The sequence below is a fragment of the Physella acuta genome, unplaced genomic scaffold, assembly GCF_028476545.2.
Source record: "Physella acuta isolate Inbredline_101_S28 unplaced genomic scaffold, ASM2847654v3 ptg000207l, whole genome shotgun sequence".
NCBI lineage: Eukaryota > Metazoa > Mollusca > Gastropoda > Physidae > Physella > Physella acuta.
In genome coordinates, this window is record NW_026731726.1 from 136,270 (window position 1) to 160,705 (window position 24,436).

Below are 24,436 nucleotides of genomic sequence, written 5' to 3' on the forward strand. Positions count from 1 at the left end.
CAGCGATGTCAACCAATCCGGCCACTAAAACCGATCTGTTTACCCAACTGACGTCACAGCCGCTACAACATCACGTGGCCACACAGTTCACTAACCAACCAAGGGCTTTATTTTTTCTCCCTGAATGAATCTCTCAAGGTAACGGGCTAGACGTCCCCTAACAAGGGACGCTAAGGAAACCACTCAGCGACACCCACCTACGTATTTGCACGGCGGCGTGCTAATGGAGTCCCAGAGCCATCACGTCATCATTCATACGACAACCGCCCATTACTTCAGCTAGGGAAACCCGTTTCGCCGGGACGCAGGAATTCCATAGAATCCAAGAACCGAGGCATTTTTTTTGTATAGTCCCAACGTAAACAAACACGCCATATAAAAAACGCTGCCTCCCACTGAGAGAAATTACACGCTCTGTATGCAGCATTTTAAATGCCCTGGCATTATAGCTACAGCAGAAACTAGACTTTCCCAATGTAGAAAACTAGTTAACGTACGTGCACTAAAAAGAGTGCAAATAAAAAAATTCATCAAAAATAACTTTTTTACACAATTGAAAATCAAGCGTTGTTCTTGTATAGCTAAACGAGTATCCTCGATACTCTCTTGAATGGACCTATATTAGATTTATTAAATTCACACAGGCTATACACATTATGTAACAAAAAAGACAGAATTAAATAGAAGTTTGCATCATCCTTTGGTGCTGACTGGGTCTATTTTATAAACAGGAAGAAAATATTAAGTGATTTATTTTTGTTTTCTTACATCGAGCATTTACTGACCTTAACAAGGATGACTACATGTACATTGTAGTATAATCAAACACTTTCCTCCAAAATATGACAAAATGAAAGTGTTTTTGTATAATTAATTTGTATTTGCGCATTTTTCTGTTTGCGCTAATTTTCTGGGAACCACAGCATGTTAGGTTTTTTCGCTTACGTAACAATCTATAGGCATGGTTACCAAGGGCATTTGGTTTCGGACACCTCAATTTGTTCTAGACCAACTTACCTACTTCAAATGCAAAAACTATGTAGTAAAATGTTAATTCGTGACAAAGTGATAGCTGTAACTGGTTAATGATATGTTGAAGAGTAGGGGGGGAGGGGATATTTTATTGACAACAAAAGTGAAATCAACCTATGTCGGGTGTTGATCCTCTTAAATACAGACCAAACCTCTCAAACCATCCCATCATGAACCCCCCTCCACACACACACATACTTATCAATATCCACTTCCGTATCCAGTTCCCTAACCCTATCCCTAACTGTGTTTTTTTAATTCTAACCATAAATTATCCTAAACCTATCCCTCTTTGTATTTTGTATCTTCATCAGCCCCATCTCTAAATGATCAGGGCTAGTTGACACGAGTAATTGGCCTGGCGGGAGTGGGGGTGGGGGGAATTGACGAGGGGGAAGAGGGGTGGTTAATACCCTGCTCCCTATTTGTATACCTTCCTACACCGTATACATTCATAATAGAAAGGGGGTAGGAGAGGAGGTTAATGTCCTACAGCCTGCTTTTATACCTTCATACACATCATTACGGCAAACACCAGATTAAAAGAAAACGATTATACCTAATCATATCTTTCCAAACTTTCTAAAGTGGCCTATTATCACAATGATGTTACAATTGCATCGCTGCTTAAATTATAATCACTCCCAAGAATGATGTGGCCCAAAATGGTGGAAGCTATTTATAGACTAGAGAGAGTGAAAATCTTGGGGGGGGGGGGGGGGATATCTGTACGATTTAATGTCTGCTAGCTTCGGGAGAATGGATAATCACGTGACACGTACTCACAAAAAGTGGTTTGTTGTTTTCTTAAAGGGGGGGGGGGTTGCCGGGATATAACAAATGGGGATGGAGATATATTTGTCCTGAGATATTTTGTACGTGAGATCATTTGTCCTGTCACCGTTTTGGGAGGCACTGATGAATGATGTCACACATTCTAGAATATTTGTACTCACACAACCCCCCCACCACCACCGTACCACGCCGTGAAGTAAGTCTGAAAACCCTCCCCTTAAATGTTTGGCGTAATTAATAAAAACATCTTTTTACGGAGTAGCCTATACACGACAAAAGGAACATGTTTTATTTGCTGTACATTTAAAACATGTTTAAATATGATAATCGCGTGCAATAGCCTGAATAAGTCAAACATATCTGGATAAGTGCGTATCTCATCAAGAATAGCTCACAATTAAGATGCAAATCAAACCACTATCAATCCCTGATTGACAGCTAGACCATTCCCTGATGGTTGTATCGACTAGACCATTCCCTGAAGTTTGTATCAAATTACTACCAATACCTGATTGACGACTAGACCATTCCCTGATGTTTGTATCGACTAGACCATTCCCTCATGTTTGTATCGACTAGACCATTCCCTCATGTTTGTATCGACTAGACCATTCCCTGATGTTTGTATCAACCCACTATCAGTACCAATACCTGATTGGCAACTACACCAAACCCTTTTGTTTGTTCCTTATCTATGCAGTTCTAACGTTAATCGACTGTTTTCTGCAGCAATTTCGGTGTTTTCTTTCCCCCATTGAAAAGCCAGGAAAGGTGGGTGCCTTATCGTCGGACAGAAAGGTCAAACGGTTCAGCAGTTAAAAACTCCTGGCATACAGGAACCAGGTGCTTCCGATTTATCATTGCACAAACATGCACATCACGTGGTCTATGGTTTAATCCTAGTCTATACTATTCCAACGGTACAGTTGAGAGGTTTAATCCTAGTCTATACTATTCCAACGGTACAGTTAAGAGGTTTAATCCTAGTTTATACTATTCCAACGGTACAGTTGAGAGGTTTAATCATAGTCTATACTATCTCAACGGTACACTCAAAAGGTTTAATCCTAATCTATACTCTATTAAGGTAGGCTTACATTCAAGAAGTTTAATCCTAGTCTATACTCTATCAAGGTAGGCCTAAACTCAAGAGGTTTAATCATAATCTATACTATCTCAATGGTGCACTCTAGAGGTTTAATCCTAATCTATACTCTCTCAATGGTACACTCAAGAGGTTAAGATAGTATATTTACAAACAGCTCTTTAAGAAACTTGAGTGCCGGCGTTCAGTTATTTGTTGTCAACACAATCTTATCGAAGTTTACAACAGAGTTTACAATGTGTATAATACTTATATTATATATAACAGCCTTTCTTTCAACATGCTAACTGTAATATATGCTATATGTGTGGCTTAGTATCGATATACGACATTAGATTGAGAATTAGATTTGAGAGGCCTAAGGTCTAGCCTTGATTGGTGTATTTTAGACATCGATTTATAAGATAGTAGGCCTATACTATCACTATGCAATGTACGATGTCAGATTATTTCAGTGGACAAGTATCACGTATGTTCAGCTATATTTTACATCTAAGCTTCCACAACACAGATTTAAAAAAAAAACATGTAATTCCACGATGGACTAATAACAGACAGGCATTCAACTAAATGTATTCACAACATACAATTGATAAAAGATACCATAATCATGACCGGATAACATCTAAAACTTCTAAATACTTAAATGCCGCACAAAGCACAGAAAATAATAATTAATGTATTGAGTGTTACAAGTATGGAATATTTAATTATTGCGGTAATCCTAATTAGGACGTGTAGTTTTTTCCCGAGGGCTTGCGCTTGTTTTATTCAAGCAATACTCCGATGTTGGTTTCTAACAAGTTAATAGGGATCTACTCAATTTTGTAGCAGATGAAAGAAATATAAACACCTAACATAGTAGATAGGTTAGGGGTGGCAGGATCAGATGGCACTACATCAACACAAAACTACAAGGCACCGTTTTATGAAAGCAACTGTTAAATGACTTTTAAATACAGCCACTCTTCTAGGAGAGACAACTCCAAAATTAAACAACTGCTGCCTTGTAGTTTGTTCTTGGTTGGACAAAGGCTATGGAAGCAAATCCAAAAAGAAAAGCAGGCTGAAATCGGAGTCAATGGCCTCAAGGGCGCATAACCAGTTGACACGTTATCCTTAATTGTGATGGAGGCGTGGTCGAGTCGGCTAACGCTAATGGTAGATAAATTCGAAAAAGTCTCGAGTTCAAACCCTCTGGCTCGATCCCCTCCAACACTCAAAAATTAAGAACGAAGAAGAAGATTTCTTCAATTAAAGGGTACAATTTGAAAAATTTGGGATCAATTAAGGGTTAGCTTTGGGACTGGTAAACTCAACAAATTAGATTTAAAATAAAGCCAATACACTGCCTTAGGCATTAAAGTACCAGCTATAGATAAAACATAGCTAGTTTTGTTAGCCGTACTAAGATGTGTGAGGCTGCAAATAAACTATGACAGCTTATAGAAATACAACATTAAACAAGCTACGATTACATTTGGCCCACTGTGTAACAACACACTATTCAAACTCGGATAGAGGAAGGTATAGAACTAACTCCTCATTAAAGCTGACAAGCGTGTCGGTTTCCCAACACCCCCCCCCCCCCCCCCCTGACAACGAAATGAATACCGCCTTAGATTGGAGGAACCAATTCAAACAAGGCGGAGGAAATCCATGCCCTATGACTCACACGTTGGCACACGCGCGAACCACCAAGCAGATGGTGTGTGGGATCCGGGGTTATTAACAAGTTCATATTCAAACCAATCGCATTTCTAGCCGCTGCTTATATTTACGGTTTTTAAAAAAATTAAAACACATTAGTACTGATTGTGTATGGATGGAGTAGGGGGGGGGGGGGGGGGACATTTAAACCGGCGTGGTGAACAAAGAAATGAGCTGTGTAATGAGTACTCACAAAAATATTTTTTTTAAAAACCGCGTTACTTATACAAGTGGTTTTATGTTTGTATAAAAGATACGTTTCTTCAAAAAAACGAAACAATTTTAATAAGCCTGCTTATACGTTCGCGTTAAGTTTTATCCGTAATTAGTTCGAGATGAAGGCTAGAGCTGAAGTGGCTTATGCGATTTTTTAGAGTTGTAAATATTTTTGTTTCACATTCGTGCAAAAAAAAATACGGATTGAAACGTGGTGGAAAGCTTCTTTATTCACGCGATCATTGAATTTTTCTTACGGTTTACCACTAAATCTCTAACAGTTAATCCATGAATAACAACAGGGGGGGGGGGGGGGGAGAAATATCGCAGCTTTATTTTCTCGTAACAGATTGAGAATGTTCGTGAGGTCGCGTGCGTGTTATTAATAGTGTCCAAACAGCCAGCGGACTATTCCCTGCAGGCAAGTGGACAATGTCCATTAACGACCCGGCTGTGAAGTCCTCCACGGGAAAATGTGAACAAAGTCGTCAGTGAATAGACAGCCATTCGTTACACTTGTATCCGCCATGACGGCTATTATATTTCCCGTGAACTCGGCTTCCCGTGCATGGATGAAGGAACAAATTACCATTACGGCCGTACGTCTATTGATTTTCTTGCTTTGGTCGGCTCACAGCTGAGGTGGGCACACGGACGCCATGACAGATACGGGTGGACGTGCAGCTGACTCGTGACATCTGGACAGATGACAAAGCAGATACGAGCCGGGTCACGGTGACACAGCGCACGTGCCGGGCCGAGAAAATAGTTCAAACATTAGGTCCCTGACGAAGGACTCCCCTAACCCCCTTTCTCTATCTAATCCCGAATTAGAACTGACTAATTCTGTCCCTAATGGATTTTTTTCGGTCTTATTATGAAGGATGGCGGTGAATCAGATCTCAATATCAAGAGATGAGGAACAACAAAAGCACTCCATTATCGTCAGCTTTGGGTGGGAGACGGGGAAGGGGGGGGGGGGGGGGGGGGAGAGCCTTTGAACCATGTTCGGCTCTGGTTTCATTTTCAAATTAAGCTATTCTAAATCAGTCTGATCATTGGTCACAGAAATAGGAAAGAAGATTAAAAAAACGGAATTTAAATGAACAAGTTTATCTGGTTTCAAATGGCGAACCTAAAAGCATATTTAGATATAAAAATAGTTAACACTCTGGCTACCGTCCCATTTTGTTGTGTAGTAATTGAAAGTAATTGAATCGAACAAAGACATTATTTATAAGTCAGCTGGTCTAAATTACGATAGATTTAAGCATTCAAAGCACTATGCTATAGGTATTCGTACTAGTTCGCGAAACAGATCCAGTCACAAAAGTACTGGTATTTAATCAGCACAACAGTAAATTGATTTAATCATATACCTATAGGGCTGGTAAGTAGGTCACCAACCAGTTCTATGGCTAATGCAGGTTTTATTGAGCGGTAGAACTGGTTGGTGACCTACTTACCAGCCCTATAAAAAGACATAATCATATGCTTTTTTGCATAGTATTAGCGATTATAGACAGGCGCAGCCAATACGTTAATACACATTTGTAGCTTATCAAGAAGGGGGGTACGGAAGGGTGGGGGGGGGGGGGGGGGTTATGGTCCTTAACGAGCTACTTATAGTGTTTTAAAGAAATATTTTCAGTGGCAGCGTTGGTACTGTCGAATTCACAAATTATGAATTACTGAAAAGTAGAAAAAAACAACAACTAAATAGCGGCGTATGTTATGCCGCGGGCCGGCTCGTATATTCTAATCCACCAATGTTTGTGTATATGTACTTTGTTATATAACGCCGGCAGAAATAAATATTTCCAACACACTAACATAATGATACTTAGAGCGCTTGTTATGTACGCGCAGGCCAACTTTGGCGTTCAACTTTTATGATACAAATACCGTATGAAAAGTTTATTAAGTTACCACTAGTGGCTAACCAAAAAATAAATTTAAAACATTAATAAAACCGTATTTTTAAATCGCCGTTTTATATTAAATCTAGTTTTTTTTATCGTTGTTTTAAGGTTGAGGTTGAATCAAAACTAGGCTAGAAAGCTGCCGAATTTAGCATCGTTCTTACTTGGCTGCGTGACTTAAAAAACACGTTAGAGCGCCAGCATAAGGTGAGTACAGGCAACAATGTGCTTCAAAGAGCGCGGAGATGTACGTGTTTACTCACGTACAAATCTATTTCTGGCCGTTGGAAAAGAAACATTCATTAATACAACCGAGAAATTGAGTTCATCGCTTCTTGTACGGTAAACATAAGGCCCCGGAAGTTGGGTTTAGCAAACTGTGTGGTGTCTTGTTGAAGTGCTTGATAGCATTTATAGCTTAATGTTGGTCGGGTATTTACACCAATTTATCGTCATTTGGGGTATAAGAAATGGTAAATTACAAGAGGTAAAAGAATGGGGAAATGACAAGAGATAAACGAACGGGCAAATGTCAAGAGGTAAAAGAAAGGGCAAATGACAAGAGGTAAAAGAATGGTGCAATAGCAAGAGGACATGAAGAACGAGTAATAATAGGGAATAGACTAGATATCAAAGGCGTAGCGACCCTTCCCGGTGCACGGGGACAAACTTTTGATTTGCACCCCCCCCCCCAGACTTTCGATTACTTTTTCCAACACCTTTTTGGCACCCCTTAAGTTCGGTACCGGGGACATATGTCCCGTCCCCCCAACCCCCACCCCCCCCCCCTCCATCGCTACGCCTCTGCTAGATATAAAATATTGGAGAAATAGTTGATTTTTTTTTAAAGTAAAGACTGTTCTAAGGTTTCCTCAAAAGCCAAATCGTTGGCAACGTTTTTTTAATCCAGGCCCTAATTTTAAGTTTAACACAAACCTTGCAGATTATAGAGAGAACGGCAAATAAAAAGATAACTATCCTATTTTGAAAACGGTGGAATGGGGTTGGAGAGAACAAAATAAGACTTCCACCTTGAGTTTATAAAACATTTTTTTAAAAAGAACAATGATAAGAATGATACAAACTCTTGAATAAACGAGGTTTCAAAATGTGAGATCCGCCAACGAACATACTATTTTAAGCCGATACCCAGACAATTAGAATGTGTCTTCATTAATCTTCTGCGGGAACAAAGGACGGTGATTCTATTCCAGACACGGCTAATGATGATGGACGAGGACTTGCGTCTGTCGTCCATCACCAGCCGGCTGTCAGATGACGCAGTGATGGCAGGGTACTGCTCATCTCACGGTGTCTGGCATCTCGTGGTCTGACGTTCCGGAATGTTGTATCGGTGTATCGGACACACGGGATGGTCAGTCAACGGACTGATGAAATATATGTATGGGTGTACAACAAGTCGGGGGGGGGGGGGAAGGTGAAATGGAGAGCGTTTGCACTAGATAATATCAACAAGGAATGAATGCCGCTCAGATCAAAGCTCCAGAGCATTTAACATGTCAAAGCCTTTTAGACAGCTTTTAAAACTATTTACTCTGCTAAATTACAAACTTTTAAAGTTGTTGAATTTTTTTTTACATTGAAACTGATTTTGTCCTTCCCCATACTCCTAAATGATGTCTCCGTAAATGGTAGATGCTTTTGGCTTATATGTGGCTATATTTTCCTTATTAAATGTTCATGTAATCGGTTGTTGTTGTTTTTTCTTTCAAAGTTATTTTTTAGATATTACACATTTTAGAAAACTGTTAATTTTTTGAAAATATGACTAAACAGAATTCTAAGTCATTTATGAAAAGGATATCCTTACTCTATTGTGAGCGATTACGCCTTTCCTCCACAGAACTACACATTGAATAGCAAGCTTATAAGTTTAACATCTCAACTAAAACCATTTAAACACATCGAAAGACGAACATACAATGAACAAACCAAAAGAAGTCCAAATGAAGCAGGGTAAGATTTGACAATTCCCATCCCTGCAGATAAATACAGTGGGGATAAAACGTTTATAAAACCTTTCCCTTTTAGGCTGACCAAGGGTTTTATTGCCTGGCCATAGAATTTGCCTCATTAAAATTAATTGCCCGGTCAGACTACCTATGACCCGGCCAGCTCGAGGTTATCTTCAGCGTCCACCTCTACCTGTCAGATGTAACTAGCGTGGAGCATGTTAAGCGGTCTATTATACGGGGGTGAGCCAGCAATATATCGTCGTGTGCGGTCAAGGGCCTTGACATTTGTAGTTACCCAGAGAAGTGGAGGAGACGTAGTCGAGTAGCAGAGCATACGACTGAGTTCGAATCCCGGGTTCTAGTCCGTAGTACGTCAATGAGTCCACCCAGCTCTGATGGGTACCAGACTCACGTTAGGGGAAGTCAAGTCGACTGGGCAGAGTGCCGACCACATTATCCCTTCATATGCCGAGGCACTGACTAGGTAAACTCTAGTTCACCTATCCCATGGACCATTCGGTTCTGATTACCCAGAGAAGGTTCGAGCAGTGTATTAAAGCTTCACAGATCCAAGTACCAACACCACAGGTACCATGTCGAAGTGGCACAGTATAGATATTGTCTGAACCTACAAGTGTACTACATTAATGTTTTGTATTGTAATTATTTCACTGCATGTGACATTGTCTGAATCCACTACTGTACTCCATTAAATTTGTGTATGGTAATTTCACTGCATGAGTTTGCAGAAACGACAGATGTAGGTTTCAATTTTTACTTACTTCGCCACAAGTTAGGCATAGAGTGCTTCATTATAAACATGAAAACAAATCAAATAGACATTTCTCTGAAATACTAATAAACTCCACTTTCAGACAGCAATAACTACACCTTGATTAACTCTACAATAAAACCATCAACATAACCGTGTACCTCACCTTTCTCTAATCTAAACCCCCAAGGTTTGATGGATACTAGCAGCACGAATGTGTTTACTGGAACGAGTAGCCTCCAGCTACAAGTACCAAACCCCCGCTGATCTTCTGACCTTTTCTACCCAATCTGTGGTCATTATCTTAGCCCGGATATCCAGACAGCGGGACTTGTAGAGAGAAAAAAAAACAACAACACAAGGCTCGCGTGTGGCTGAACGTCTTCTTTAAATCCCATTAAAAAAAACCTCATTAAATAATGTTGACAACAAGAGGCGCTCAGACGATTCTTAATAAAGCCTGGGATGGCAATTTAACTTCCCATTTTTTAAAAATCAATACTTGTAGCAATAAAATTACCGGAGGCCTTCAATCCTGCAACATGCGGGTTTTTTTTTTTCTTCAGGCTACATTTTTTTTATAAAGAACATCAACAATGGAAATGAACAATTAGGTGAATGGCGTTGTCTGGTGTTGAATATCTAGAAGAACAATTAAGACATCAATCTTGTAATTTAGATGTCAAATAAAGCGATGAGACGCCCACCCACGCTAAACTCTGGATGTTTTATTACAGTTAAAGCTGGCAAGACACAGTTTTCGAAGACACAATGTCAGGCTATTTTATGAGCTATCTGGAACATCCAAAATAGCATCGAGTTGGGCAATTAACGGGAAGTTTAGGAGGCGGTTGGGCATAGAAATGATAACACAGATCTAGGTGAACTCTACGCTATCTGCACTACTGACCGTAAGCCCGAAAAGGTACTTTACTTTTGCTAAAAGGAAATCCAAGCAAAAATGCCATTTTAAGAAAGTCTGAATAAATTGTGACTTGCAAAGACGTGTACTGGTTTGTTCTATTTTAAACAACTCATAACCTCTTTTTTTTTTTTAAATAACCGGGGGTTTTGTTGTTTGCTTGTTGTTTTGTTGTTGTTGACTTTTTATTTTTATTTTATTTTTTTATTTTTTTTTTTGGGGGGGGGGGGGGGGAGGGGGGAACGGTGAAATAGTTTACTTTGCATCACGGTTTACAGGGGAAACTTTTTTTTTACAGGGCTTACGTGTAAGACATTCTTGGGACTTCGGCAGTGGAACGGAACTCGAGACGGGAGGTTAGAACTCAACCATTCAACCACAACATCACATTCGACCACAACATCATAGAAAGGCGGCCGGACATAATGCTATGCCAATTTGTCCGCTATTCAAATTACAACAAATATTAACAACGTATAATTAAATAAATAAATTACGAACTGCCCTTTGAGAAGGATTCCCTCCATTGTAGAACGTAAAAAAAAAACCCAACCTCCCTTTGATTTGAACGCCATCATTAAGCACTTGAAACAGGACTGTGCTGACCCCAAGCTCCTGTGTGGCATGAACAAGACCGTGTCCAATCAAGTTTCCATTGAAGGTGTCAATCACACAAGCACTGACGCCATCTCCACTCACGGACCCACCGCACACAGTGCGACCAACAAGTCCACGCACGCACGCAACAGCTAGCACCCAGCTAAAGGGTTCGCTAGCTTCAGCCAGATCAACGGCAGCTCTGTAATCTATACGCTATTGATTTTTATATCACGGTTTGATAAGCCCGATGCTGAAAGTTTTTACTTTAATAAAAGTAATCGATTGGATCAATAACTGATAAGAAATATGACACACTCAAACACCGAGACTTACAGAACTACCGCTAAATGTAAACATGGTAATCCAGTTAGTGCAATGTTTACAACAAAATGCCCAAGATGACTGATCTGTATATTGATGAATGGTTCTCTGAACTTATTGTTATTTTCAATCGTGTTGTCAAGGGGAAAAAAGTAAACTTCATTCCCTATAGGAGGACAGCTATAGAAAGGTACAAAGGACCATATCAATCACATCTGGGACAATCCAATTACTGTTTAATGGAGTACTTTTGTGGATTTCACAAAACACTATCATTCTCGGCTTTAGAGTACATGAACGATATCAAGGACATAGAAGTCTAGTTACCAAACCAAAAACAACTTTTCAAACGTAGTTCCATTCAAAGTTTTACTTTTTTAATCATATGGCTCGAAAACACAATTAAAAATGTTAATGCTTTGCATATTGCACTAATCCATAATGTAATTTAGGGCCAGTACAATGTACTCTGGCATAATTCATCATTAATTTAAGGCCAGTACAATGTACTCTGGCATAATTAATCACGCGCATTGATTGATTCGCCACTCTCACCCCTCCATTGAGCAAACAACACCAGCCCAACCCTCGTCCGATGCTATTAAATTCTACAAGCCATGATAGTTGTCAGAAAATAATGACATTGCTATTGATTCACTCATCCCTGCCTGCATCTTCGGTGCACGTCATATTACACTCGCTTGTGTTTGATTCATGCCAACATCCCGCATCACGACACTCGGTGCAGCAAGGTCTCTAAGCCACGATGTTGCATGTTTGATACAACAGTAACTTATGGCATAGTGGATTTAATGTTTACATAACCGAGACGTTTGAGTGTATCACTAGAATTTGCCCCTTCCATTACTATTTCCTGGCGTGGATGGGTACTCCTCAGAGCTGTGTTTACTCTGTGACTTTTGCACTCGGTGCAGCAAGGTCTATAAGCCACGATGTTGAAGGTTTGATACAACAGTTACTTATGGTATATTTTCATGGCTAGTTAAGTGGATTTGGTGTTTACATGACCGAGGCTCTTGCTTGTATCACCAGAATTTGCCCAGCTTGCCTGTGCTGACTTGATCGGGTACCTATCAGAGTTGTGTTTACTCTATGACTCCTAACAAATCACAGAAGACAAGACACCAAGACTACACCAAGACTTGAGGAAGAATACACAAAGACTACAGAAAGACTACACCAAGACTAGAGGAAGAATACACAAAGACTACAGGAAGACTACACCAAGACTACACCAAGACTAGAGGAAGACTACACAAAGACTACAGAAAGACTACACCAAGACTAGAGGAAGAATACACAAAGACTACAGGAAGACTACACCAAGACTAGAGGAAGACTACACAAAGACTACAGAAAGACTACACCAAGACTAGAGGAAGAATACACAAAGACTACAGAAAGACTACACCAAGACTAGAGGAAGAATACACAAAGACTACAGGAAGACTACACCAAGACTACACCAAGACTAGAGGAAGACTACACAAAGACTACAGAAAGACTACACCAAGACTAGAGGAAGAATACACAAAGACTACAGGAAGACTACACCAAGACTAGAGGAAGACTACACAAAGACTACAGAAAGACTACACCAAGACTAGAGGAAGAATACACAAAGACTACAGAAAGACTACACCAAGACTACACCAAGACTAAACGAAGACTTCCGGGTGTTCAGCTCTGAGCCCCTTAACAAAGCTCCTCTATCCACATTAAGTAGTGCATAAACTGCACGAAGAGCTTTACAGCCTATAACTTAAAGCTAACGTTTCCTGTATCCACCAAGCAATATCATATGAGCTCGAGTACTATTCTCCCTCATACAAAGTATTATTACATACTGTATTGAGGGTCACACCAACAAACTCGTCTAAAGATAATTACTGTGGAACAGATCCTAACAGAAAAGAAAGCCAAGACAAGTGACTAACTAAAAAATCAGCTTCAAGGGCTCACACGAAGGTCAGAGAGGGGCAGACAACTTAAATATGAGGTTGGCCTGTGAGCGGCTAGCGTGGCACCACTGTAATAGGATAAAATATTGATCCGCAGCAGGGCTGGTCTAGATTAGACAGTTGAGGACAGAGAGAAGCCAGAAGGGGCGTAGCGCCTACTGTTTGTGGAGTTTACAGGCCCGTGTGAAGGGCAGGGGCCGGGGGGTGTCAGAAGGGAAAACACATTACATTTTAAATGTTTAGATTTGAAGATTAGCAAACTCCATTTGCATCACTGGCGCATTATTTAAATATCTAAATCAACAGTCGCGAATTCGTCTCAAAGTCGATCCAGCTCTACAGGTAACTGGAATATCGTATTAAGGTGGTTAGGCATTATGCTGCAATTCTTTACGCGGGTTAAGAAACGTAACAATAACCACCGAAATAACTCTAACCTTCACATCAGCTGTAGTAACAAATAAGCAGAACCGCTACCACCACTAGCACAAGCTAGCACTATTGGTACTCACTACAACTACTACCACACGCGAACAGTTACTACACACTCTTTACACTCTCTACCACTACAACAACTAGCTACAACGAACTACCACTTTTACCACATACATCCACTATTACTGCAAGTTAACAATATTACCACATGCATCCTACCAATTTTTCTAAACGCTACCACCTACTACCACTAATACCACACGCTACACAATACTATCAACATTACTACACGCTACCACCTACTACCACAGGCCAACCACACGCTACCACCTACTACCACAGGCCACACCATACTATCAACATTACCACCTACTACCACTAATACCTCACGCCGCACCATACTATCAACATTACTACACGCTACCACCTACTACCACAGGCCAACCACACGCTACCACCTACTACCACAGGCCACACCATACTATCAACATTACCACCTACTACCACTAATACCTCACGCCGCACCATACTATCAACATTACCACACGCTACCACCTACTACCACACGCCACACCATACTATGAACATTGCCACACGCTATCACCTACTACCACAGGCCACACCATACTATCAACATTACCACCTACTACCACTAATACCTCACGCCGCACCATACTATCAAAATTACCACACGCTACCACCTACTACCACACGCCACACCATACTATCAAAATTACCACACGCTACCACCTACTACCACACGCCACACCATACTATCAAAATTACCACACGCTACCACCTACTACCACACGCCACACCATACTATGAACATTGCCACACGCTATCACCTACTACCACACGCCACACCATACTATCAACATTACCACACACTACCACCTACTACCACACCATACTATCAACATTACCACACGCTACCACCTACTACCACATGCCACACCATACTATCAACATTACCACCTACTACCACTACTACCACACGCCGAAACATACTATCAACATTACCACCTACTACCACTACTACCACACGCCGAAACATACTATCAACATTACCACAAAATACCGCCTGCTGCCACTGCTGCCACTACTACTACCAGTCTTTACCACCACAAACAGCATCAACAACGTGTGATTTGCCAACTGGTCCCTCGGGGCTAAAACTCTACTCACAACATCATCAAATAGTTGACAATATTGCCATGCACCTTTCGGTCTGTTTGAACATCCTTGTATACGCCCCCCCTCCTTTGTCTACACACACCTGTAGTAGGTAAAACAACCTCAGGTGTTTAAGGTGCTAGCAACTAGGTCCATGCTACTAGGTAAAGATGTATTAAAATCGGACTCACCTAAAACGAGGAGATAATCCAGTTAATCCCACGAACCGGCACTTGTTCTCCAACAAGAGGCACTTTATTAATCCAGATGTTTATTCTATCCACTGGAAAAAATGTAATCCATCGGAATGAAGAGTTATATAAGGAAAGTTTCCAGCTTTATAATCCAAACAGAAGTGAAACAGAAGGCACTACTGTCTAGTTCTAGATAGTGTCATTCCTATAGGTAAATAAAAGAAACAAAACAGCATTTATTTTATAGTTTAGGTATGTGTGCGTTTTTTTTTTTGTTTTTTTTTTTAAGGAACTATTTTACCTAAGCTATTTTTATATAATGTCAGATTACAAAAACTAATATATTTCTAATAATATCGGCATTGTAAAATAAAAATGATTAAGCATAAAATATGTAACGAAAACAACTTTAGTTGTACTTCTACATTTGGTAACTACAACGCGTTTTAACAAAATACACTCCAGCTATCATAAAGTAACAGCTGTATTGAATGATACACTGCCCTTATCTAGTCTCTACACTAACATTTCAAACACGTTCTTTATCCGCCAGAAGTCAGTGATTGAGCTTTAAAAATCTACATTTCCTGCTATTTCAATTGCTGTGAAATTGTTTTTTCCTTCTATTGCAATCAACCAAGAACACGCCGAGGTAATCACCAGCACATTTTACAAACACAAATCCAATAGAATGACAATATTAAGTCCATGTGTGAGTCACAGTTAAATGACGACACTTTACTACAGTACCCAGATGTGCTAACGAGTGAACTTTACTGCAGTAACCCGGTGAGCTAAAGAGACACTTTAATGCAGTAACCCCGTGCGCTCCGAATGAGAAACTTTACTGCAGTAACCAGGAGTTCTATTTTACTGCAGTAACCCGCGTGCTAGCAAGGCACTTTACTGGAGTAACCCGGCTGGCTCAGAAGAAGACACTTTACTGCAGTAACCCAGCGTGCTACCACTTTACTGCAGTAACCCGGCGCACTAGCAGTATACTGTAGTAACCCGATGGGTTAGCACTTTACTGCAGTAACCCGGCGCACTAGCAGTATACTGTAGTAACCCGATGGGTTAGCACTTTACTGCAGTAACCCGTCTGGCTCCGAACAAGACACTTTACTGCAGTAACCCGCTGAGCAAACTGGCTATATTTTACTGCAGTAACCCGCGTGCTAACAAGGCACTTTACAGCAGTAACCCTGCGTGCTAACACTAAACAGCAGTAACCCGGCGTGCTAGCACTTTACAGCAGTAACCCTGCGTGCTAGCACTTTACAGCAGTAACCCTGCGTGCTAGCACTTTACTGCAGTAACCCTGCGTGCTAGCACTTTACAGCAGTAACCCTGCGTGCTAGCACTTTACTGCAGTAACCCGCTGAGCAAACAGGCTACACTTTACTGCAGTAACCCGGCTACACTTTACTGCAGTAACCCGCTAAGCAAACAGGCTACACTTTACAGCAGTAACCCGGCGAGCCCCGAGCGACTTACCCCAACAGGGTGTAGCTATGTAACGCTTCTACACGGTGCCGGTACAGCCCTGTCGGCTGCTGCAGAGAACCACAACCACCTGACAGTTAGGAACTTCCTGCCCCGTCCACCCTGATAATTCCGCTCTTCCTGTTGCCAGCGACACTTAAGCGCTATTTGACACAGATCTTTTTTTTTAACAAACCACGTTTAAATGCTAGTCCACTTAGAGATAATAGTACACCAAATTATGCGGGGGATCTTGTATTTTCCACGCCTAATTTATCACTGCTTTCTGAATTAAAATAATTCTTTATATTTTTAATTAATTACATCACTGAAAGATGATCTAATTCTTATGAAATCTCTTGTAAATAATACAAAGTACCCAAAAACACATTAGCTTCTAAGCTAGTCTACATGTTTAACCGATGTATATATATATATATATATATATATATATATATATATATATATATATATATATATATATATATATATATATATAATGTTTATACACAGTAACAAACGTAAGCTCATGTAGCCAAAACTGCACACAAAATCGGCCACATACCTTCTGGATGTGTATATTTTAAGAACACGTAAAAAAGAAAAGATTTACGTTAAAGCTAAAATCCAATAGAAATAGAGCGATTGACGGGAGCAGCAGAGAGGCATGGCCTTGTGTTCCCCGCCTCAGCAACATGCAGTAACAGCCGACATGCACACGCCTAGTGGCTGAGCACGGCGCTGGAAATATGCATACAACAAGGACATCGCAGCCCTCCCCCGGTTAGAGCCAGTCCAACAATGCCGTTGTGTTCGACAATTTTTTAGACGGTGTCGGACACGACCACGCGGGGAATCGGAACCGATGCTGGAACAGTTGGGTTCGCCCGAGACGCGTTTTCGTGGGAATAAGAAAAGAATTTTACCTCGAGAGTTCCCAGTATCCCAATGTTCTAAAAATAAGTCGCCGCTTTTTAAGAACGGTAACTCTGGAATCAAGATCGCAGGACTGGGAACTGTAGTAAACAGTTCTATATATCAGAAGCCCGAGTGCGTCATAGAGTTGTCTGCGCGTTGTGGTTGCGTCATTCGGTTCCATACGTGCGAAAGAGGGGGGGGGGTGAGATTACGCATTTTAAGGCAGTAATTTCTCATTTCGGGAAATCAGCACATTTTGGTATTTTATCTCTTTTATCATCAGTTAAAAATAGACATAGATACGAAGATAGTTTTAAATTCCGTATTATAAGAATAACTTGGAGGGAATCTCCAACATGTTCTTTACTGAACGAATTTTTTTTAAAAACCTTAAGGGTTGGAAAATACTAAATATTAGTATAGAAGACTGGTAGAAACAATGTTGATTACCAGCGGAAGTAATAGCTAAATATAATAAGCTCTGGCTAACACAAGCCAATACACCACTATAACGTACACATACACACGCCAACAAAAGTATGTGGTCACACACACACGTCGACACACCACAATAATATGCACAAACACACAAGTGCAGACTTTCAAGACAATTATGTTCTCTATCTCACAAATACACGTCAACACACCACTATTGTGTGCTCACACACACCAACACATCACTATAGTGTGCACACACACACACGCCAAAATACACATATAGTGTTATCACACATGCCAATACACCCCTACAGTGTGCTCACACACACCAACACATCACTATAGAGTCACAGATACACGTCAACACACACCTATAGTGTGCTCACACACGACAATACACCCTTTAATATGTTCACACACAAGCCCACACACCACTAATAATGTACTCACAATATCCCCCCCCCCCCCTAACACAACGATGATAACACACTACCCCATTATGCTCTATCATAATGGTTATATTGCCCTTGGCGAGCTACCGTTTCGTGGCAACGAGTTCACAGAACAATATGCGTAACTCAACAACCACTTATAGACCTCATTAGCTGCCGGAACACAAGAATGTGGAGAAAATCAGTTTAAAAAATAAAAGAGGACATTTACAAAATTTTAGCACGTCAAAGCTAAAACACGCGGGGATATAAAAATGTTATTTACGTTACAAGGTCGTGGTGACATACAGCGACCTGCCGGGTAGTTTAAACCATGACGTGGGTTTCACTATTGTTTTGTAATGAAGCTGTAAACACGCTAATAAAAACCATATACATGCTATATTTTTTATGCCGAAACGCGCAGTTCTAGAATATGAATATGGTACTAAGTTAATCATAAACTATACTATTCAACCTCTTGGATAAAGGGGGTTGTAAATGAATCATATACATGTAATTAAAAACTAATAATTATTTATATGGTATAACCCGTTGCGATATTAATAAATAGACAAATTTCGAATTAGAAAAATGTAACTGTCAAGTTCTTGATATGTAATGGGATAAATTAGAAACATTTGAAAAAACATACACTTTTAAACAGTGCCTTATATTCTCTTACACGTTTACATTTAAATTGTGCCACTTTATATTCCCTTACATGAATAATTTTAAACAGCGTCTTACATTCCCTTACGTATATACATTTACCAGTGTCGTATATAATTTTAACAATGTCTTATTTCCCGTTACATGTATACATTTAGCCAGTGTATTATATTTCCTTACATGTATACATTTAACCAGTGTATTATATTTCCTTACATGTATACATTTAACCAGTGTAATATTCCCTTACACGTATACATTTAACCAGTGTATTATATTTCCTTACATGTATACATTTAAACAGTGTCTTATTTTCCGTTATACTTCTACATTTAACGAGTGTCTTATATTCCCTTAAATCAGGCAAAACGCTAGCGCCGGACCACACAGAACAGACCTCTGTAAAGCGTGCCGCGTGATGGGGCTGTTCTCGTGTGGGTTGCGCCCGTCAGATCGATAACACAACGCTTGACTCATTCTTTTCTCTACTGCCAGTAAGGTATTGATCAGCACAGTCTACGACTCACCCACGATTCTCAGCACTACGATACCGAGGGCAGCGAGTATATTTATTTTTTACTATTTCTGGATATATATGTAACCATTTCCCCCCAAGAATCGATTATTAGCAAAGAGAACGAATACCCAGATAGAAATGTGTGCAACACAAGATTATCTCATCATCCACGCCTATATAACCAGCAGCGTATACATTAAACATATCCAATGCCCCAGATTGTTTTGTTGACACGTGACGCATACAGCCCCATGGTTATTTAGTTATGAATTAAATCAATGTGTTCAAATTGATGTTGTACTTATTAGTAAAGGTGGCAACATATGGAATGGATGGGCTCAGTACATTGAACTAGGACAGGGGTCGGCAACCTGCGGCTCGCGAGCCGCATACGGCTCTTTTGATATCAAGATGCGGCTCTCCAGCTCCTTGCACAAATACTAATAATCTTAATAAAAAAAAATATTTGAAATAAAAAAAAATGTTAGTGGCTCTTTAAAAACAGGGAAATTTTGAAAATTGTAACTTTTGGCTCTTCCGCTTGAAAAGGTTGCTAACGCCTGAACTAGGAGATGTTCGTTCTTTTTTACATCTGGTGGGAGAATCACCTATGTTTAACTGATTTTTTTTTATAATGCAGGATAGAGGTTAGGAAAAGAAAGAAAAAAAGAAAAATAAAACAATGGGGAAAATGCTTCGTCGGAATAAAAAAAAGATTGATTTAAAAAGAATAAAAAAAGATTGTAATGGAATTGTATCCTGGCGCCTACTAGACATCAAAGGAAGAGGTTTTGTATTTTTGGTCTAATCATATTGTTTGTTCTCCTGCGCTTGAAGCTTGCTGGTTTTTAAATAATTGCAGGTAATTATATTTTTTAACATGCTTTAAACATAAGTGTGTATGCTTCTTTTAAATCGGATATCATTGCAATAGGGTTTTTTTTTTCGATTCTAAAAACAAACTTCAACTTAGTAATGTATTATTTAAATCAACGCATGTTTTAAAAATATATTTTAAAATATGTAGCATAGTATCGAAACTAATGATTGTGATCAGATGAAGAAAGTTAATGATATTACAAAGCTCGACGGGTAGGCTATTTTTGGTCCAAGGAAGTAAAGTGTCATTACTGTCTGCTGGAGATGGGAAAAGGGCGGGGAGGGGGGGGGGGGGGTGAATCACATCTCTGGTCACTCTACGTGTTGAAGCTTCTTTCTCGTGAAGATGTAATCTAACTGGGTCGGGCTAGAATATTTGTCTGAGCGGACGTGTAAAATACTGGTGGTTGGTGCCACTGCCTTCATTAATAAATGCACTGAGTCCTTTACATTTTTGTCCAAAATACTAAAACGTTTGGGAAAACATTATTTGGACATTTTGCTTTTTTTTTAATTTCCTTTCAGAAAAAGAAAGCATACAATTAATTTGTTGGTTTTTAAATGACTAGTGACATTTTAAAGAGGAAATATGTCATTAAATATTTAATGAGAATTCTCCCCGTGGTTAATTTTAAAAGGAAAAAAAAAAATTAGGCAAAGCCAAAAATAATTTTTTTAAAACAAAAATAATCAAGAAAGAAAATCAATATAATGGAGATTTTAAAAAAGAAAAAAACCTCATGGAAAAAAAACAACCGAGGTGCATCTTCTACATTAGGCTAGCGGAGTTAATGGATGTTTGGCTGCGAGATAATGCACATCCAAAGTGGTTTTAGAGCAGACGTGTTTTGTTGGAGCATGAGAAAGCCTTACGTTTCAAAGGTGCTACAAAACTACTGCGTACACGTTTTTTTTTATTAATTTGTTCATTCTCGTCATTTGACAAAACCGCCAACGGTAGCACTAGTAACCGATCTCAACACAAGACGTTCACCCGTAGTGCCTAAGGGAAAAAAACAGTCACGTGTTTGTGACGCGTTAGTGACGCGTTGAGGCGGGAAAACTTGCGCGTGGACCAAATGGACCAGTGGCTATTCAACTGGGAGAAAATGGAGCACTTTATTAACGTCAAGTCACCGTAGGTGGTGAGTGGTTTGTTCGGTCAATGCTGGGGGTCACTTTACGGTGGTAGAAACATCACTACAGACATCGTGGGTTAGGTCAGTGGGGGGGGGTCACTTTACGGTGGTAGAAACATCGCTACATACATCGTGGGTTAGGTCAGTGGGGGGTCACTTTACGGTGGTAGAAACATCACTACAGATATCGTGGGTTAGGTCGGTGGGGGGTCACTACGGTGGTAGAAACATCACTACAGACATCGTGGGTTAGGTCAGTGGGGGGGTCACTTTACGGTGGTAGAAACATCGCTACATACATCGTGGGTTAGGTCAGTGGGGGGGGGTCACTTTACGGTGGTAGAAACATCGCTACATACATCGTGGGTTAGGTCAGTGGGGGGGGGGTCACTTTACGGTGGTAGAAACATCACTACATACATCGTGGGTTAGGTCAGTGGGGGGGGGTCACTTTACGGTGGTAGAAACATCGCTACATACATCGTGGGTTAGGTCAGTGGGAGGGGGGTCACTTTACGGTGGTAGAAACATCGCTACATACATCGTGGGTTAGGTCAGTGGGGGGGGGTCACTTTACGGTGGTAGAAACATCGCTACATACATCGTGGGTTAGGTCAGTGGGGGGGGGTCACTTTACGGTGGTAGAAACATCGCTACATACATCGTGGGTTAGGTCAGTGGGGGGGGGGTCACTTTACGGTGGTAGAAACATCGCTACATACATCGTGGGTTAGGTCAGTGGGGGGGGGTCACTTTACGGTGGTAGAAACATCGCTACATACATCGTGGGTTAGGTCAGTGGGGGGGGGGGTCACTTTACGGTGGTAGAAACATCGCTACATACATCGTGGGTTAGGTCAGTGGGGGGGGGGGGTCACTTTACGGTGGTAGAAACATCACCACAGACATTGCGGGTTAGGTCTGTGGGGGGGGTCACTTTACGGTGGTAGAAACATCACAACAGACATCTTGGGTCATGTCGGTTGGGGGTCACTTTACGGTGGTAGAAACATAACTACCGACATAGTGGGTTAGGTCGGTGGGGGGGGGGTGGGGGGTCACTTTACGGTGGTAGAAACATCACTACAGACATAGTGGGTTAGGTCGGTGGGGGGGGTCACTTTACGGTGGTAGAAACATCACTACAGATATTGCGGGTTAGGTCGGTGGGGGGGGGGTCACTTTACGGTGGTAGAAACATCACTATAGACATAGTGGGTTAGGTCGGTGGGGGGGTCACTTTACGGTGGTAGAAACATCAATACAGACATCGTGGGTTAGGTCGGTGGGAGGGGGGTCACTTTACGGTGGTAGAAACATCACTACAGACATTGCGGGTGAGGTCGGTGGGGGGAGGGGGGCAGGGGCACTTTGATGGGGTGGAAACATCACAACAGACATCGTGGGTCAGTGGGGGGGGTCACTTTACGGTGGTAGAAACATCACTATAGACACTGCGGGTTAGGTCGGTGGGGGGGGGGTCACTTTACGGTGGTAGAAACATCACTATAGACACTGCGGGTTAGGTCGGTGGGGGGGGGTCACTTTACGGTGGTAGAAACATCACCACAGACATCGTAGGTTAGGTCGGTGGGGGGGGGAGGAGCACTTTGATTGGGGGGGGGGCATCACTACACTACAGACATCTCGGGTTAGGTCTGTTGGGGGGGTCACTTTACGGTGGTAGAAACATCGCTACATACATCGAAGGTTGGGTCGGTGGGGGTCATTTTGATGGGGTGGAAATATCACTACAAATTTTTTATATATACTTATCTGAAACAAGCTTGTTACTGCTGAACCAAGATTAAATGCGGTTCAGTAAACACGACACATTCTCTTACTAAATAAACCGGGAGTGATCTCCCCTAAACTTTCTCGAATATTCTTATATAAAATAACAGGGGATGGGAACTCGGGCTATAGACATGATTTTTAATCCATTTTAAATACTTAAAGTTTTAAAAATAGAATAAAATCTCGTAGACAAATTAATTGCACACCAAGTGAACGCGAAATAAAAAAGCGCATAATAGTGCGCAATATTATTATTACTTTAAAAATTTACATTAGTTTTTTGAGAAATCGGAAGTAGCGTAAATTACTACTTCCGGTCAACGGAAATTACTCAAAATTTAACAGAAGGTAGAGAATTAGATCTTTTACTTACATGTGAAATTTCATTTATCTATCTGAAATAGTACTCAAGTTATAGGCTTTTGAAAAATTCAAAGTAGAAAAAGTACCACTTCCGGTTGTCAGAAATCGCTCAAAAGTTGATACGGATCTACGATTTTGATAAAATACTTATATATGAAATTTCATCAACCTAGCTGTAACGGTACTCAAGTTATCGTGTTTACACACGGACACACACACACACAGACACACACACAGACACACAGACATACGGACAAGATTGCAAAATTATGTTTTTCCGTATCAGTGAGATGCAAAACGTCGAGATTTGCAAAAATCTCGATTTTTTTTTTTTGCACGATTACAAGACTTTCTCTATACTTCGTATATACGAGAAAGTAAAAATGTACATAAGAAGGGACAATTGGAGAAACTAAGCTTGAAATCGGCAACCCAGGAAAGCTCATGTCGGCGGCCTAAAACCCACTAGGAAGCTAAACTGAACTAACCATAACACCTAATTGTTGTACCTTCCGTGCTTTCTTTCAACTGAATAGACAGCTGACGGAAATTCCCGGAAGAAGAAATGACACGGTGACATAGTCGCTCAACCTTCGGACAGAGACACCCAAGCTAACATTAGTCAAACGATGCATGAAA

The 24,436-nt window shown here is 40.7% G+C and overlaps 1 protein-coding gene across 5 annotated transcripts in view; it reads right to left on the bottom strand.

Moving 5' to 3' along the window:
* LOC131937312 (neuroglian) overlaps positions 1–24,436 on the bottom strand; it is an 81,754-nt gene that overhangs the window by 28,342 nt on the left and 28,976 nt on the right. For 3 of the 5 annotated variants that reach the window (XM_059294603.1, XM_059294598.1, XM_059294601.1), the window contains one exon: positions 15,156–15,363. The gene's annotated coding sequence lies outside the window, so the exon portion shown is untranslated. Of the gene's footprint in view, positions 1–15,155; positions 15,364–17,208; positions 17,416–24,436 lie in introns of those variants that run through there. The other 2 variants (XM_059294600.1, XM_059294599.1) reach the window with 2 other exon arrangements.